This window comes from Onychomys torridus, chromosome 17 (genome assembly GCF_903995425.1).
Source record: "Onychomys torridus chromosome 17, mOncTor1.1, whole genome shotgun sequence".
NCBI lineage: Eukaryota > Metazoa > Chordata > Mammalia > Rodentia > Cricetidae > Onychomys > Onychomys torridus.
Genome location: NC_050459.1, coordinates 45,513,592 through 45,530,982, shown reverse-complemented (window position 1 = coordinate 45,530,982; position 17,391 = coordinate 45,513,592).

The window sequence follows — 17,391 nt, the reverse complement described above, 5'->3', positions numbered from 1 at the left end:
ATCATCATGGCCTGAATCATGTTAGCATACACAACACTGGAGCAACAACTGAGCACTACATGCTGATCTGCAGGCTAAGAGAGAGACACTGGGCTTGGTTTGGGTTTTTTATATGTCAAACCAGTGATGCACTTCCTCTAGCAAGTCCACATCTCCTAATCCTTCTAATCTTTTTACTGTTTTTGTTTTGTTTTGTTTTGTTTTTGTTTGTTTGTTTGTTTGTTTTTTTTTTTTTTGTTTTTGTGTGTGTGTGTGTGTGTGTGTGTGTGTGTGTGTGTGTGTGTGGTTTTTTTTTTTTTTTTTTTTTGAGACACTGTTTCTCTGTGTAGCTTTGGTGCCTGTCCTGGATCTTGCTCTGTAGACCAGGCTGGCCTCAAACTCACAGAGATCCATTTGGCTCTGCCTCTGGGGTGCTGGGATTAAAGGCATATGACACCACTGCCCAGTTCCTTCTAATGTTTTTAAATAGTGCCTTTTCATTCAAATAACTATAGCTTTGCTATCATCCTCTAATTGAATTAGTGCTATATCTCTTCTTGATAAATTTCTGCTTTTATTTGCTCATATATTGCATAAATACTTATTTAACAGTAAAAGGATGAATGAATTAATGTTGACTCTCACTACAGAAAAGTGTCAGTAGATAAAAGCAATGAAAAAAAAAAAAACAGAACTTTGAGAGTTTTGTACATCATGTTTTGAGCACATATATCCCCTCCCTAACTCTTCCCAAACCCATGTTCCCTTCCCTACTGACTCTACTTTGCATCCCCACCCCACCCCGCCTCACTCCTGCCCTTTTAAGACCAACTATCTAACCAAGTAGTCTTGGAATTATGGTCTTGCACTGGAATGTAATCAACTTAACAGGGGTTACACTTGGAAAAATGGTTCTGCCTTTTGCAGTGGCAAGCAATTCTCAAGTTGCTCACTGCAAGTGGAAGAGTTTTGGGCCCAGTTCCCCTTTCCGTGCTTGGATTCGGGCTGGCTCAGACTTGTAGAGTTTTCTGTTTGTTTGTTTTCCACACTCTCACAACTACTTCTGGGATTTCAATCACATATTCCTTATGGGAAAGTTGTATCATCCAGAACAAAAAGCTTGTTTCACTAGGATAGTCAAGAGCAGCATAGTTTAGGAAGGCTATTCACTTACTATTTCTGTCACATGCACACATATGAATGCTTTTCTGCTCTTTTGTCAACTATGGTATTTTTCTAGGCATTGTGTCTAGTTGACCTACAAATTTCAGATCATAAATTCTTGCATTTTGAGGCCAAATAAGTCATTCAGTGTAAATATTATATGTCTAGGCTGCGGTAGAATGCAGTTTTGAGTCTGGTGGGAGTTTCAGAGATGCTCAAATTCAGTGGTAAAGTCATTTAAGTGAAAGAGACTGCAGGCATGAGAGCATATCTGAGAAGCTGTGAATGTATGTTTACATGTCTCTAAAGCACAAACATCTTAAATATTTTTATCTTAGGGACTCTTGAATGCTTATTATGTGCAATAATAATCTGTAGTAATTGGAATTTTACATAATAATTGAGACTATATCTATAATTTAACAATTATGCAGCCTTGAATCAAAAGGTTGGGATATCAATATTTGTAACTGTATTTATTATATTTATAATATTTGTCTTTAAATACAGATCTAAAAATATTATTTCAATTTAAAAATTTTTCAAAATTCAGGAACTACTAAGAAAAACATGTGTGTCAAGCCAATATACCTATAAGGCTTGATTTTCACTTAGAGAAATATAAATGAGGAAGAAAGTATTACCCATGAAAGTAGCTTCGTAAGATGAAATGAGGATTCTTTCTAACGTAAGGAAAAGAATTAAAATGAACTAAGTTTACTTAAATGATTGTCTATTGATCAAAAACTATTGTAAAAGTAGTAGTGAGTGCTGAGTGCTTACCTGCAACCATACTTTTTTTTTTTTTTTTTGATAAAAATCCTGAGCTTTGGCGCTTAATGGATTTGGAATTTTGTTCTCACTGTTTAGTGAATGATTGCTCTCAGACGGGTGCATTAGTCATTGTGCTCTTCATTTTCTCCATCTGCAGAAAAGAAATCCTGGCTCCTCCCTCATTAACTGTCTTCTTCTTTTTTTTTTTTTTTGGAGCTGAGGATCGAACCTAGGTCCTTGTGCTTGCTAGGCAAGTGCTCTACCACTGAGCTAAATCCCCAACCCCTCATGAACTTAAGATTTAAATGGATTCTCTGGTTGAAGTAGGTAAGTATTCAACAAGCAATAACCCCTTACAGTTCATCAGTGTCCCGGGATATTACTCAGCAAACTATTTCTTTAATATTTGTGATATGCTTGGTTTGTATAAACAACAGATTGAAATACTTAAAGAAATGGCCAGGGCCAGTCTTCTATGAAAGTTTTGTTAGCACTCAAGTATTTTAATTTCCTGGGCTTGGAGAGATCAAACAAATTATTTGGCATGTTTACAGTTTCAACAGAGAGTGAGCTTCAGCGTAAAACACATTATGAAGCTCAGGTAATTTTATACTGATTATTGTAACTTCGTGAAAGAGTGTGTGATTTATTATACCTGTCTCTCTAAGTGAGATAAAATGTTTGAATAAAAAGTAATTTTCATCTTTAAGCCTAGAAATGGATTTCATAGGAAATAGCCAATTAGTGATAAGCGCCCTGTGATGTAAAGAGTTGAAGGAAAAGACTGAGTGAAAGGAAGAGCTATCCATTGTTCCAGAAGTGCCAGGGAATTATAAAAAAGGGCAGAGGGAGGAGCTGTGAAGACTCAGAACTGTGCTATGTGTTTTAATAAACAGATACATCTCTGTTTCAATTAAGATCAAACCTTTCCTTCAGGCTTATTGAAGGATAAATAAAAACCAGTTTGTGTTCATTTAGTTTATCATAACTACTGTACTATCCATAGAAGCAGAGTTCCTGCCTCAAATGTGGAGAGTGCTGGATGATACACAAGAAGGTGCTATCCTTCATGGAGTGAAAACCAAAAAAGTATTATGTATCCCGTCCTCTTCCCACTAAGGAAACCAGTTACAAATTAATCTTGGTCTTTGTATAGAGAATCACACATTACCTTCACTAACTGCATTTATTTTAATTCAGGAAAGGCTTTAACATAAATTAGGAAGGGTTTTATTAGCCATGCTCATATTGTGCTGAGAAAAGGTAAAGAGGAAATGAAATATTGTGCTAATATGTAAGGGCTACTGTTGTAAGGACACACTCTCTAGGTCTGCCCTCTTATTCTTTGTCTTAGTGGTCTTGACTATCTTTTTATCAGACTATTTCTTGTGTTTGTGTTTGAAGAAGATGATTTTGATGGAGAAATATATCACCAAAACAAAGAGCAAATAGCTATAATAACCTAAGAAGATGATCAGGGCATCCACTGAATGTGTCATGATAAACAGATGTGTCTGAAAATGGTACCAACATGGTAAGAAGCATGCACCACAATGACTTTCTCATCAACGATGTCTTTAAAGTTACTTCCATTAGCCGAGCTCTAGAAGAAGACTTGCTGAAAGAACCTGAGTGAGTGTGTGCATGAGGTTCAACTTTAGCACAAAAAAGGTCAAACCTGTACAAAGTGGATCAGTGCTCTTTATTGAAAAACTAAGCACACAGTACATATTCAATAACATTCAGTGCATCAGTCAATGAATGCTGTAACATGCAGGATGACATTACTTGCATGGTAGGAGAGAGAGAGAGAGAGAGAGAGAGAGAGAGAGAGAGAGAGAGAGAGAGAGAGAGAGAGAGAATGTTTTCCCCATCATTTGGGAAATGTGAAATATACTTACAGAAACAAAGAAAGGTACACTATCTTTCAACCTATCCCCATTTACAGCAGTAAAATGCATGTGGTTTAGCAGCATGGGTTGTAGCATAAATGTGTTTGTTAATTTCCTTCCTGCTACTAACAAATACTAAGTAAGAAGCAACTTAAAGGAGAAGAGATTGGTTGTGGCTCACGGCTTGAGGTATAATCTACTGTAGATGTCACAATCTACCATGGCAGACAAGGCATGGTGGGTGGAATATAAATGATGGGAGAAACTGGTGACAACTACTGACTTCGTCATGGTGACCAGTAAGCAGAGCGCAGACCAAAGGCAAGCAGGAACCATATATTTAAAGGTCTCCTATGCCTCCCCAAATCTGCCTCCCGCAAATTACTACCTTCACCTAAGCTATTCATAAAATTTCTGTAAATATCTAAAACACCAGTATTCCAGGGTACTGAGTGGTCAAAAACATGGTGCTACAAAGGACAGTCCACATACAAACCATAATACTTTTTCTTATCTGTCCCTAGTTGACTAACAACCATCACATATTGAAAAGATGCATTTGATACAACTTCAACAATTTCCAGTCTTCAAGTTTCTATGCTGTTCAGAGATCAAAGTTCAAAGTTCCTTCTGAGATTCCAGGTTTTTTTTTCTTTTCTTTTTCTTTCTTTCTTTTTTTTTTTTTTTTTTTTTTTTTGAGACAGGGTTTCTCCATATAGTTTTGATGCCAGTCCTGGATCTCACTCTGTAGACCAGGCTGGCCTAGAACTCACAGAGATCTGCCTGGCTCTGCCTCCCAAGTGATGGGATAAAAGGCATGTGCCACCACTGCCCAGCTCCAATTTATTTCTTAATTGAAAGCTTTTATAAAATATAAGAAAATACAATAAGTAGACCAATACATGCATACAAGGCGCATACATTTATCAACTAGTAGGATAATGTAAACATTGTCATTCTAAAAGGGAGGAATTGGGGCATAACCATACATGTTTAAAACCCACAAGGACAAACTCCAAACTTAACTCATGTCTAGATTTGGGTTCAGGATGACATCAGCTGTGCTCTAATTTTCTTCATTAGTTCTATCCTTCCAATTCTGCTTGTCTGAGACATGTGTGCCCAATCCCTCTATTTGTCAAATGTAGCTTAGCTTGGCTGACATCCCACATTCTTGAACTTCCAATGTCCTGGAATGTTCAGTGCAATTTGGGCCTTATCTTCATAGCATCAGTCCCAGCATTCCCGGGAACTTCATGCATAAAATGCATATGTGGTATATAACAACTTGTCTTTCTGGAACCTAGGTGAACCTTCCACTGTTGCATTGCTGCATCCTGCATTCATACACAAACAATACTATGAGACAATGACAATATTTGCTGTGTGATCAAGCTGTATCCTAGCCGTTACTTATGGGAATAGTAACTTCTTGGTGTCTGTATGTTAGAAATTACAAAACACTTTCCAAGGTGGCGTTACTTCAAGATATCCATTGTAAGCACTTTTTTTCTTTTAAATGGGCTCTCTAATGTTTAATTTGTTGTTGTCTATTTTGAGATAGGGTGTCATTGTATCCTAAATAGGCCAGTATTCACAAGGTTTTCATTATACTTCACCATCAGCCTTCCCAGTTCTGAGACTATTAAAATACATAGCAGGCCCATCTAGGCACTATCTTTTCAAATGAATATTCTTCTCTTTCCCCTTCCCAGGGTGATCCATGTGTCCCTCTCAGGGTCCTCCTTATTACCTAGCTTCTCTGAAGCTATGGATTGTGGTCTGGTTATCCTTTGCTTTACATCCAGTATCCACTTATGAGTGAGTACATACCATGTTTGTCTTTCTGGGTCTGTACTACCTCACTCAGGATAGCCTGGTCTGTTTGTGTGACCCCTGAAAGTGGGACCAGGTTCAATCCCTGGTGCATGAGCTGACTTTTTGAAGCCCATTCCATATGGTAGGATGCCTTGCTCAGCCTTGATGTGGCCCTGGGAGGCAGGGACTTGGTCCTGCCTCAACTGAACATGCAAGGCCTTGTTTTACTCCATATGGGAGGCCTTACCCTTTCTGAAAAGTGGATGAGGTTGGATTGAGGGAGGTGCAGGGAATCAGGAGGAGGGGAAGAAGGGGAACTGTGGTTGGTATGTAAAATGAATAAAAATTAATTAAAAAAAGGAAAACTCTTCAGATATGTTAGCATTGTCACATCTGTAGCTTTGCATGGGTACATTCCTACCCACTAGGCACTTTTCCATTGTGCCAGCAAAAGGTGCTCAACTTCTCCTTGCCAGCAATAACTTCTTTGTACTCCTCCTCATCTGTGGCATTAAATGTTCTCCTTTTTTTCACAAGCTGCACATGTTTTTACAACTTTGCTCCACTTTCACTATAAACTGCACAAAACACAGAGGTGGCTAACCATGACACAGCCTGGATATTATGTTGTCTTCAATTTAATCTGACATACAACTGAATCAATTGTTTCCAAAATTTGCTTCACTTAAGATTTCAACACAATGGGAGAACACCATCAGGGTCTTTTCAAGAATACAACCAGAATGACATCTTCTTCAACTCCTGATGGTGCCCTTTGCTCTGAAGTCTTCTGAGTACAGTCTATAATGTACTCATTTATATTCATTGTTATAGTCTTCTGAACTTTAATCAGAAAGGCCTGGTAAGTGTGACTGGTAAATTTAAAGGCTTTTCTCCTTCATAGCTTCAGACTTGTCCATATCTTCCTGCAGACCAATCCTAAATATCTAGCAACCACATGGCCAGATTTATCACAATGACAACTCAGTTCCTAGTTTCCATTTTCTCCATTCATTACATGGTGACAATTAGATCTGTGACAGAGAGGGCCACAGTTCATTACATCACACTGGCAAGGAACAGACACTGGGCCAGAAGGAGAGCTTGGTTGTGGACCTCACCAACTGTTCCTGACCAATTACTTTTCCCAGGAACATTCCTTCACCTAAATGCTCTACCATCTTCCACAAGAGCACCGCCAGCCAGAGACTAAATTTTCAGACATGAGCCTGTGAGGGACATGCATAATCAAATCAAAACACACCATAGTACATCCTCTTCCTATGCACTTTGAACCAACAAATATCCCCTCATTTATTGTCATCAAATGCTCAAGTTTGTTGAGGTGAGCTAGTCCCCTAATAATTTAACTTATAAAAATAGGAACTGAACTGGACCAATGTTAATGTTACAAATGTTTATTGTTATTTCATTGTGGATTAAAAGCCATTTTGAGCTAGACATTATGGTCCACCATCAATTCTAGCAATCAAAAGATGGGACCATGATAATGTGTTTGAGGCTAGACTATGCTACATATCATGACCCTTTTTTAAAAAAAGGAACATGGAGAAACGTGGTTACTAAAATAGGCTGGATAAAGTTCATAAAAGGCATAGATTGTCTAAACTTCAGAGCCTGTGACTATGTTAGATTGTAGATAAATTAGGAAGCCAAATTTAAAATCTATAAATCTTTTATGATGGCTACTCTTGGTTGTCAACTTGACTACATCTGGAACTAACTAAAACCCATGAGGCTGAGTACACCTGTGAGAGACTTTTTCTTAATTAAATCACTTGAAGTCTAAAGTCTAAAGACCAATTTTAAATCTATATCTTTTGAGATAGTTAAGATCCACCTTTAATCTGTGATGCACACTCTACTCAAAGCCTATCTAAAGGACATGGAAGAAGGAAGCTCACTTTTTTCCTGCTTGCTCTTGTTCTTGCTGGCAAGTCCATTCCTCCACAGGCATTAAAACCTACTTCTTCGAAATCTCAGCATCAGCATATACTTAAGATCAGCTATGATATCCAGCCTCATGGACTGAATAACAACTTCATTCTAGGACATTCCATTGTTAGATAAACTGTACAAACTTTAAGCCATTCTAATAAACAACCTCTCTCTCTCTCCATATATATATGTCTCTCCATTCATATAGAATGAATATACATCTATATATTATGAATATATATTATATAATGTATAGATATTCTATAATTATATATATATATATATATATGATTAATATATAACTCTGTCCCTCTAGAGAACTTTGACAAATGAAACTTATTGTAACTACTAAGCTCTTATAACACAGAGATTTCTCCACATTGAATTAGTAACATGGATCATAAGAAATTATAGAGAATCAAACTATGAAAGATACTGCAAGAGGCTTGCCTATGTGGTCTTTGAATCCACATGCAAGTATTTAATGAGGCCACTGGGAGTTAATGAGGAACAAAAAGTGTAGTTCATAATTGTTCGTACAAATTTTTGAAGGGCATAGATCACCTTCTTGCAATGCAGTCCTGAAATAATAAACTGAGTGGTCAGGAGCCAAGTAACATATTCATTTGTATCTTTGTTCTTTGACATATTGGACAGGTTATATTTCTGACTTACGAAATAATTAGAATACAGAATAATACAGAAATAATACTGTTTTCTAAAATAGTTTACATTTGACAAATTTCTCTGGAATTCTGTTCCACTGAAGTGTTTGTCTCAAAACATTTTTTCACTATGTCAGCAATAAACATGATAACGAGCACACAGAAGACTTTGTATTCAATGTTATGCTTAGAAATGAATGGTTCTAATTTAACATTGATAAAAATCATAGGATGTGTTGCTCAAAATTGTCATTTTACACCTCAAAGGCCTCTTCGATTTTGTTCATGCACTACAGTGACCAGGTTAACAGCTGTATTCCACCTACATGTAAATGCCTGTCTCTTTCATGTTTTTAGTATTCCTTCTTGCCATGTGTATTTTCATATCCAAGGAACTGTTTCTATTACAAGCATCATCTAAAACAGTAATTATTTTTAACAATGAGAAGAGATTAAGAAGTGTTAAATCAGGGGTATATTTAAGTTTATTACCTAAGAATAACACTTGAGATTTAAATAACACCATTTAATATAAGTACATAAAGAGAGAATGAGAGAGACAGCAAGAAAGACAACATACACCTGAATATAACACACACACACACACACACACACACACACACACACACACACAGAGGAGGGTGGGGGAGAAACTGAGTAAGGTGGCTTCCTTAATGTAATGTGCAAAAAAGAGACTTAGCAATCAACTGTTCTTGCAGATTCTGGCTTATGCAGATGTAAGTTATCTAATCACTCCTTTATTAGCTTGCATAGATTGGATGCTTTTTAAGAGCATCTGTAGATTCTGTGCTTCACTGGTGTTATAGGACTCATCACCACGATCTGGGTAAGAAAACTGTTGCTTTGTATTTTAATGATGGGAGAAAATTACGTACTAAATGTTTAACAGAAGAGCTCTCTTTGAGTTTAACATCAAAACTGCAAGTGGTTAGTGAAGTGTGAGGTTAGAGCATTCATTCACTGTATTTGTCTTCATGCTAGAAAAGGGAAAAGAGCCAACATAACAAGTCTACATGGATTTTGCAGGGATATGAATCAATTAAAATTCAAGAGAAGAGAAAACAAAAGTCCAGAGCAATTTATTAATTTGTTTACAGCTGTTTGAATATGTAATATGAAAGAGTAGTTTGGGGAATAGCTGTAGATTGGGGGATATATTGATTTTGATGATATTGCTCACAGAAACAGACAAGTGCTTTTGATGTATAAACTGCTACAGTGTAAGTTGTTTAGTCTATTGATTCATGTGCTTTGATAGAATTGTATTTGCCTGCTGTTCTGGGACTCATTGAAAAATGAGATGCCATTTCAATGTGTACAATAAAGGGCATATTTAAATGTGAAAAGACTCCACTTACTTCTGCCATTTTACTGCAGTTTTCGTTCATTGGGGCAGAGGATTTGCAGCAGCAATCACTGGATCTGATTTTAAATTAAATGGAAAGTAATAATTTAAATCTTCTGTGCAAAAATCAAAGAGATATGTAAATGGCACACATACATAATTATATATAACTGTATATATGTGTATTTGCACACACATACATATATTACATGTATGTATATAAAGTATATCTATATATCTATATATTTTAAAGAATGAGTGAAAGGACTACAGAAATGAGGCAGTAATTAAAAGCATTTTATTTTAATTGCTCTTGCAGGAGACCAGAGTTGGGTTCATAGTGCCCACTGTAGAGTGTCTTACAAATGTCCATAAATACATCCACAAGGAATCAGGCAACTCTGGTGAAACTGGACACCTGTATTACAAAGAGAAACATAGATATTAACACACTAAATATAAAATTTTAGAAAGTAAAAAGCAGGCAGCATTTTTGTAGTTAACGATAAAATTTTAAGATAAAAACTGTTTCAGAGACAACACAATTGACATATTGAGAATGAATTCATTGTTACACTACATTTCATTTTTTATTATTTGAAATACTTTTTGTTTTCAAAAAGTAATTTTCTTTTGTGAAAGTATAAGTACATCATTTTCCCATTCCTTTTCTTCTTCCCAAACCTCCCATATAGTCACCCTTACTCATTTGAAAATTCTTGGCATCTGTTTTCACTCATTTCAACTTATTTATACACACATACACAGACACACCCATTTATTTAGTTAGTTTTTTTCCTAAATATCTAAGCACAAGCTGCTTCATCTTTACAATGTGGTATATGTGTTTTCAGGTAATATAAAAGGTCATATACCAAATTAGGGTGAGCCGAAAACATTTTTCACTCCTTTTATATCTTCATGAGTTTATTATTGCTATTTTTGATTTTTTTATTTTTCAGATTATATGTAATTACATAATACATATATTCTCTTTCCTCCCTGAAAACTCTCCCATATACTTCTCCTTTCTTGACTACAATTCATTATATATATATATATATATACATATATATCAGCAAAAAATTAATAAGTATTAAATTAAAATATTTTCTTTAAATAAATGTTTTACTTAATGTTTTCTAACCAAATCACAGTGGATGTTTATGTATTACCAAGTAATTTTACAGAAGAATCAACTGAAGATAAGAATGAAGGTTTAATAATGTTATCCAGGTCAAAATTTCTTATAATTCAAATATTATGAGTTTAGTCAATGTTATTATTAATGTATATCACCTTTGTTTTTACTGTCACATAGTCAAAACTATAATAGGTAACCCACAATTTTGTTTAAAATTGTTGTGGAGATAGTTCAATTCAGTATTCTTTATAGTATAAGCATTGTACTAATTATGATGGTCAACAAAAATTACAGTTGTCTACAGTAACCATCTCATTCTCTTTCTCATGTGTGTGTATATATGTGTGTGTGTTTGTGTGTACGTGCATACATATGTGTATGTATATTGTCAAAGATAAGATACTTCCTCCACTTAATGCTATATTTAAATAAGTGAATAACACTATTTAATGCATAGATAGAATGTGTAAATGAGAATATTAATGTTGGGAAACAAATCCTCTTCAGAAAAATAGTGGTTTTACCTCCTCTGCTAAGTTCAGGTACCGTTTAAATTAAAACACTGGCACCCTGTGGTGTAAAGAAATTTGCTACTTTGGAGATATTTGTTTATCAATAATCATAATAACCATAAAATTGTATATGCTACACTGTGGCCAACACATTCATAGAAAGGCCATCAAGTCATCTGTCACTGTGGTCAAAGGATGTGGAGACATGACATCCCTCACTGTACACACATACATTCAAATGTATTGTATTGTATTTGTAATATATTGCTCTGCCTACTGATGGTGCAGTACATAGTCAAAGGCTTGTCTCTTTGTCCTAGGAATATTTTTATTCTGTAATTACACATTTATAATTACATGTGAGTTGGTACAAATTGCTTTCAGACTGATGGTATATACTTTTCAGACTGATGGTATATACTTGTTCACACATATATTTTAGATACTATTTGTTTGTTTGCAAGTATATAAATCACGCTCAATTTCTGGCACTATAGCAAACTTTAACATTAAAAATAGTTAAATATAGTATTGCTAAATAAAGCATAAAAATATTGCTTTGTGACATTATTTAATAGGTGATAGACTATATGTTTACCACTATAAATCAGCTCTGCCTAAATTTTTAAAACTTGAAAGACATAGCATGTGACATTCCAGGCTTAGATTAAGAGCACTTGAACCCACAGACTGCACACACACACACACACACACACACACACACACACACACAGAGAGAGAGAGAGAGAGAGAGAGAGAGAGAGAGAGAATTGTGAATGGTGGTTGAATCTCTCTGTTTTGTATTTGCCATGAACATGAAGGTGGAGAAGGGGACCTTGATCCTAGAATTCAGTGCATGCTGATAAGAAAACGTGACTTTAACTGAAATCTGGCATGGTGGCATGGGAAACTTGGTCTTATACAAGCAATGAATGAGTCTTTCAGCATTCAACTGAGAGTGGATCAAGAAGCCACCCAATCCTAGATATTCACAGAAGAGCACAGCTCTACCAAGGTTTTGTTTTTAACTTGACTTTGGTTAGAGTAATTTACCACTGCTTTCAGCCAAAGAAATGACTTTAGATAATCAGTGTATCCATCCTTTCAGCTGTATTGATAGGCATCCTACTCAGGAGGGTAATAGTTAGTTATTTCTTCATAATAAGTAGAAAAAAAATGCTGTTTCTTGCATCCATTTCATCTGGTTTTTAAGCTATATCCTCACTACTGCATTTGACTATGAAAGCTAATCTTTGAGTTATCAGTGTGTTGGGGATAGAAAAAAAGAGACAATAATAACACAAAGAAGAACAGAGAACCAGAGTATAGTGTAAGGAAGTTCAATGACCTCTATTACGTTATTTGATCATGGCATTTAGTCTTAAGTGAGACTAGTAGTTTCCTTAGATACTTTCATCAGACAAGACAATAAATCCAGTTTTATAGACAAGCCATATTTGGATTTTATGGTGCTGACTGAAACTTAGTCCCAATATTTCATGAATGCTATGTGTTCTACTATAAACTTTTATAAGCACTTTTTCATGATTTTGAAATCTTTTTTTCTGCTGAAATTGGGTTCTTGTTGTTGAAATAAAATTCATGAATCACAAAATTTCTTCATAAATTTGCCTAGGTCACTCATTATAGGGACAGTTTACAACAGTAGTACATAAAACAGTGTGCAGTTCAGCATCCTATTAACAACTTGATATTATTAGAAAGGAGATTGAAAACCATCGGGTTCACAAGAAGGAATTACTATCATCTAACTCATCAGTACTTTTTGTTTGATACTTCACAGGATAAAATAAATTTAATACTGTGTTTCATCTGATGTTGATGGGCCTTTTGAAGGAATACAGATTTATAGTTTATAGTAGCATAATTCAAAGAAGAAGAAATAGACATTGATTTTTCAAGATGGGTTATTGATAAAAGGGAGAGAGTATTACCTTGATACCTGTACTATTTTATCAATCACAGCAAGGTGAACTATGTGACTTTATTTATTTATTTTTTTTTGCTGGTGTATAATTTCTCGATCTTCTTTAGTTTAGTGATGGTCACTGTGATCAAACATAATTAGCTGTGTGTCCCAGGCCTGTCTGTAACCCACTTCTATGTTTAGTCAAGTGAAAAATAAATGATCAATTATTTGTGATAAAACAAAATAAATAATGGCCCAGGGAGATGACTCAGAGGTGAAAGTGCCTGCCACGAAACCTGACCTGGAGACTGATGTCTGGCACTCCTCTGGTAGCAGGGAAGAACTGATTCCACAAGCTGTCCTCTGACCTCTGTATGTATGACAATCACACACACACACACACACACACACACACACACACACACACACACACACATACACACACACACACACACAAATGTGCTTTTTGGAAAAATGTTAGCTAGTAAATTAGTTAAAATAAATTATTTAAAAAACATTCCAATGCAAACTTCAACACTCATAATCTTTTCTTTCTATTAATGTAAAGCAGTAATTTAAATCCTGGAGAATGATAACCATTAGTTTCATTAAGCTAAACAAATGTGAGCAACAGTGAAAAGCAGAATCAACTTAGGAGCAACAACAATCAAAGCTGGGCTTTACTTTGATTCAGGAACTCTCTGAGAACCAAAAACTCAACTCTCTCCATATAAGTGAGGGCTTATATCTATATCTGCAGGTCTGGAACTCAGGAGATTGAGTCAGGATGACTACTGCAAGATTGAGGAAGTTCTTAAATGAACAGTAAGTGTCAGCTTGGTCCAAGTAATAGAGAATAGGGAGTGTGAGAGAAGGATGGGCATGAGGAGGTAGAGAGAGAAAGGAGACAGAGAGACAGAAATAGGGAGGTTTTTTGTTTTGTTTTTTGTTTGTTTGTTTTTTACTGCTAACCCTATCCAAATTTGGTATATAATACTTGGCCCTGAAGAGGGCACAAAATAGAGTCTATAAATGTATATATGAATTTAATAGGGTAGATTATAGGCTAATTTGTGTCAACTACTTAGCCAAAGCATTTTCTTAATGCTATATATTTTTACTAACATAAATATCTTTACCTGCTTTGACTATTAGTGATAATTATTAAATCAAAATGATGAGATATTTGCAAATATCAAAATATTTTTCTTCATAACTATTTCAGAAGCTATTATATGTTTTAATTTAATGCTGGAACTTAACTCTTGCTGGACAAACCTGCAAATAGAATTTATTTATGTTGATTCTATTTTGAAATACTTTTAAGCATAAAATTTATCTTAAATTACACGTAATCTACTCTAGCATTCATTTCCTCTCTGCCATTGAACTTCCGTTTATGTAAAGTTTTTCCACCATTAGGGTTAATTAGGTCAGTGAACACAAAGTGTATCTTCAGAAAGAACCATTTAGAACAGGTAAAAATCAAGTTTTACGTACTTTTATAACATAAGAATGGGCTACCTCCATCCATACCCAACCACAAGAAACATTAATTGACTTGTCATTATTATTTGCTTCCTAATGTGCTAAAGTGATATACTATTTAACTCCTTTCACAGATCATTGTTGTAAATTATCACCTCCAATTAAAGCATCATATAAAGGCTCATCTTGTTCATTCCTAAACTTTCTTTATAGACATCTAGTTCATCTAAATCAACTGGAGGATGTGTATTTTTCAAAAATACACATAAAAATCTCACATATGCCTTGCTTTAACGTTTTTACAGCCTTTACCAGGCTTCCTCTAATTATAAAACATGTTATACATACACATATTAATTCAAGTTTATTTATATCATTATTTGTAGTAACTGCATGTGACCACTTCTCTTCTGAACTATTCAAACTGTGTTTATTGATGATCTCAACTGTATAAAACATGATTTGAAAGCTGTTCCTTGTCAAGTGACTTTAGCATATAGAATAAAATTTACTTTCCTAGATGTGGCCCATGGAGTTTGCATTCACTCCTATTCTTTCTCTCAGTGGCATTCTATGGCACTTTGCTAGTTAATATTTACATGCTTTGTCTCAGCCTCAGAAAGCTTTGAAAATAGTTGGTTTTTAAAATTTTAAATTAATAAATATAAAGAACCATTTGCACAGCATCATGATGTTGTGGATGGAAATCTTAGCCTCCTCAGCTTTTATCAATTTTATGTGTCTTTGCTCATTTGTATATCATATTAACTCAGAGAGCCTTTACAGAAATTTCAAAAACAAGTCTTTATACATAATCATATATATATATAAAATGACTGATAAGTGTCAATTCTTTCTAAGCATTATTACTTCATAATATTTTGTAGTAAATTAGATGGGCAACAATAAACTAAAGAGATTGAAACAACCTGGATGACCCTCACATAATGAGTAGACAATTAAAACGTGGTATATTTATACAATGAAACATTATTTAGCTGTTATTATAAATAAAACTGTGATAGTCATGTGTAACAAATAGTGCTGGAAAGGATCATCTTTAATAAAGTCATCTAGACCCAGAAGGACAAATGTTGCCTGTTTCATTCATACACAGATGCTAGCTTTTAAGTTTCAGACATGTGTTTTGTTTGGAGGATCCACAGAAGTCAGGAACCTATCAAGGGGCTTTTGGGGTGTCTGTTTTGTGGGAGAAAAGGTAGAGTATGAAGGTATGAAGGAGGAAGTGGGAGAATTAGAACAGGACAGATTAAATGTGTGAAGATTGGAGAACTATATAGAAGAGACAGTGTGGAGTTGGATAACTAACACTAAAGGTCTTTTGTGAAACACGTAGGGAAATTTACAACTCTAAAGGATTCTGCAAAAGAGGTTAAATGGATGTATTCTTTAACAGGGCAACACATCTTCTACAAGGTACCCTACAGAATTTGATGGTAAGAAACTTTTGTTAAAGATACCACATATAACATCCTCCCATTAGTGACATGGACACTTCAGCCGAGGCCTTGTTTTCCCAGTGCTGGGAGGAGCCATGTATGGTACCAGAGAAGAAAGGTAATGATTAAGTTGACCAATCTACGAACTCTGTGAGTTACTGAATTGCCTGGGAAGACATGCCCACTGATGCAAAAATGACATAATCAATAAGAGGAAAAAATACTAATTCTGATTACATTTAAGGCCTGCCTCACAATAGGAAACACAGACCTGGAACCACTTTTAGGCCAAGGATCTGTAGCTTTACATATCATAGGCCCCCTGAAAGGATCTACTACTGCTGTTATGCCAAATAGACTTCATATTAAATTGATTTCTAAGAACTTAGGACTATACCCATAGATAAGGGCATCTGTCAGCTCTTATCAAAGAAGCCTTTCCTTGAAATAGATTTTGATTAATACATATACCTGCAACTGCTTAACATACACAGAATAAGAGAGTATTTCTTTTTTATTTGTATTTTAATTTTTGCCTATATATGTAAGTATACATGTGTATATGTATACAATTGTTTGATATTTTAAATTTTGCTCAACTATATTTTACATATCTTTGGATGCATTATTTAAACATGTGATTCATTTAACTTCTCCATATACTATATTTATTTAATACTCCGTAAATACTGTGTAAAAAGTTATCTATTAGATTAGCTATGACAAGTCAGTGATAAGCTTATACTTTATGTTTAGTCTCTCTTTCCCTGATAATTTCCTTTCTTTCTTGTACATCTAAGTAGTATACATGACATTTCTTATAATTGAATAATTTCTTATGTTTCTTTAAGGAGGTATCTTCACTAATGAATTCCTAGTTTTTAAGCTAAAAGAGAAAAAGATCATGATTTGTCATTTAAATATTGAACCTAGGTCAATTATTTCCGTTCTTTCTTCATCATCCTTTAATATATTTCACTTTACTCGTTGACTTGCATGCTTTCTGATTATAAAGTGGTGCGAATTCCTATTTTTGTCCCAGTATAGGCATTCTCCATAATAGTTAAAGATGTTATCTTCTATCCTTGTATGTGCCTCTCTAGTTGTGATATGATATGCCTCTATGTTTTGTTTTTTTTTTTTTTTAACTGTCTGGTGAGATTGGGCATCTTTATTTTTGCATTTACAGTGACCACTGACTTGTGTTCTCTAACCCTCTTGGTTTTGTGATTTGACATTT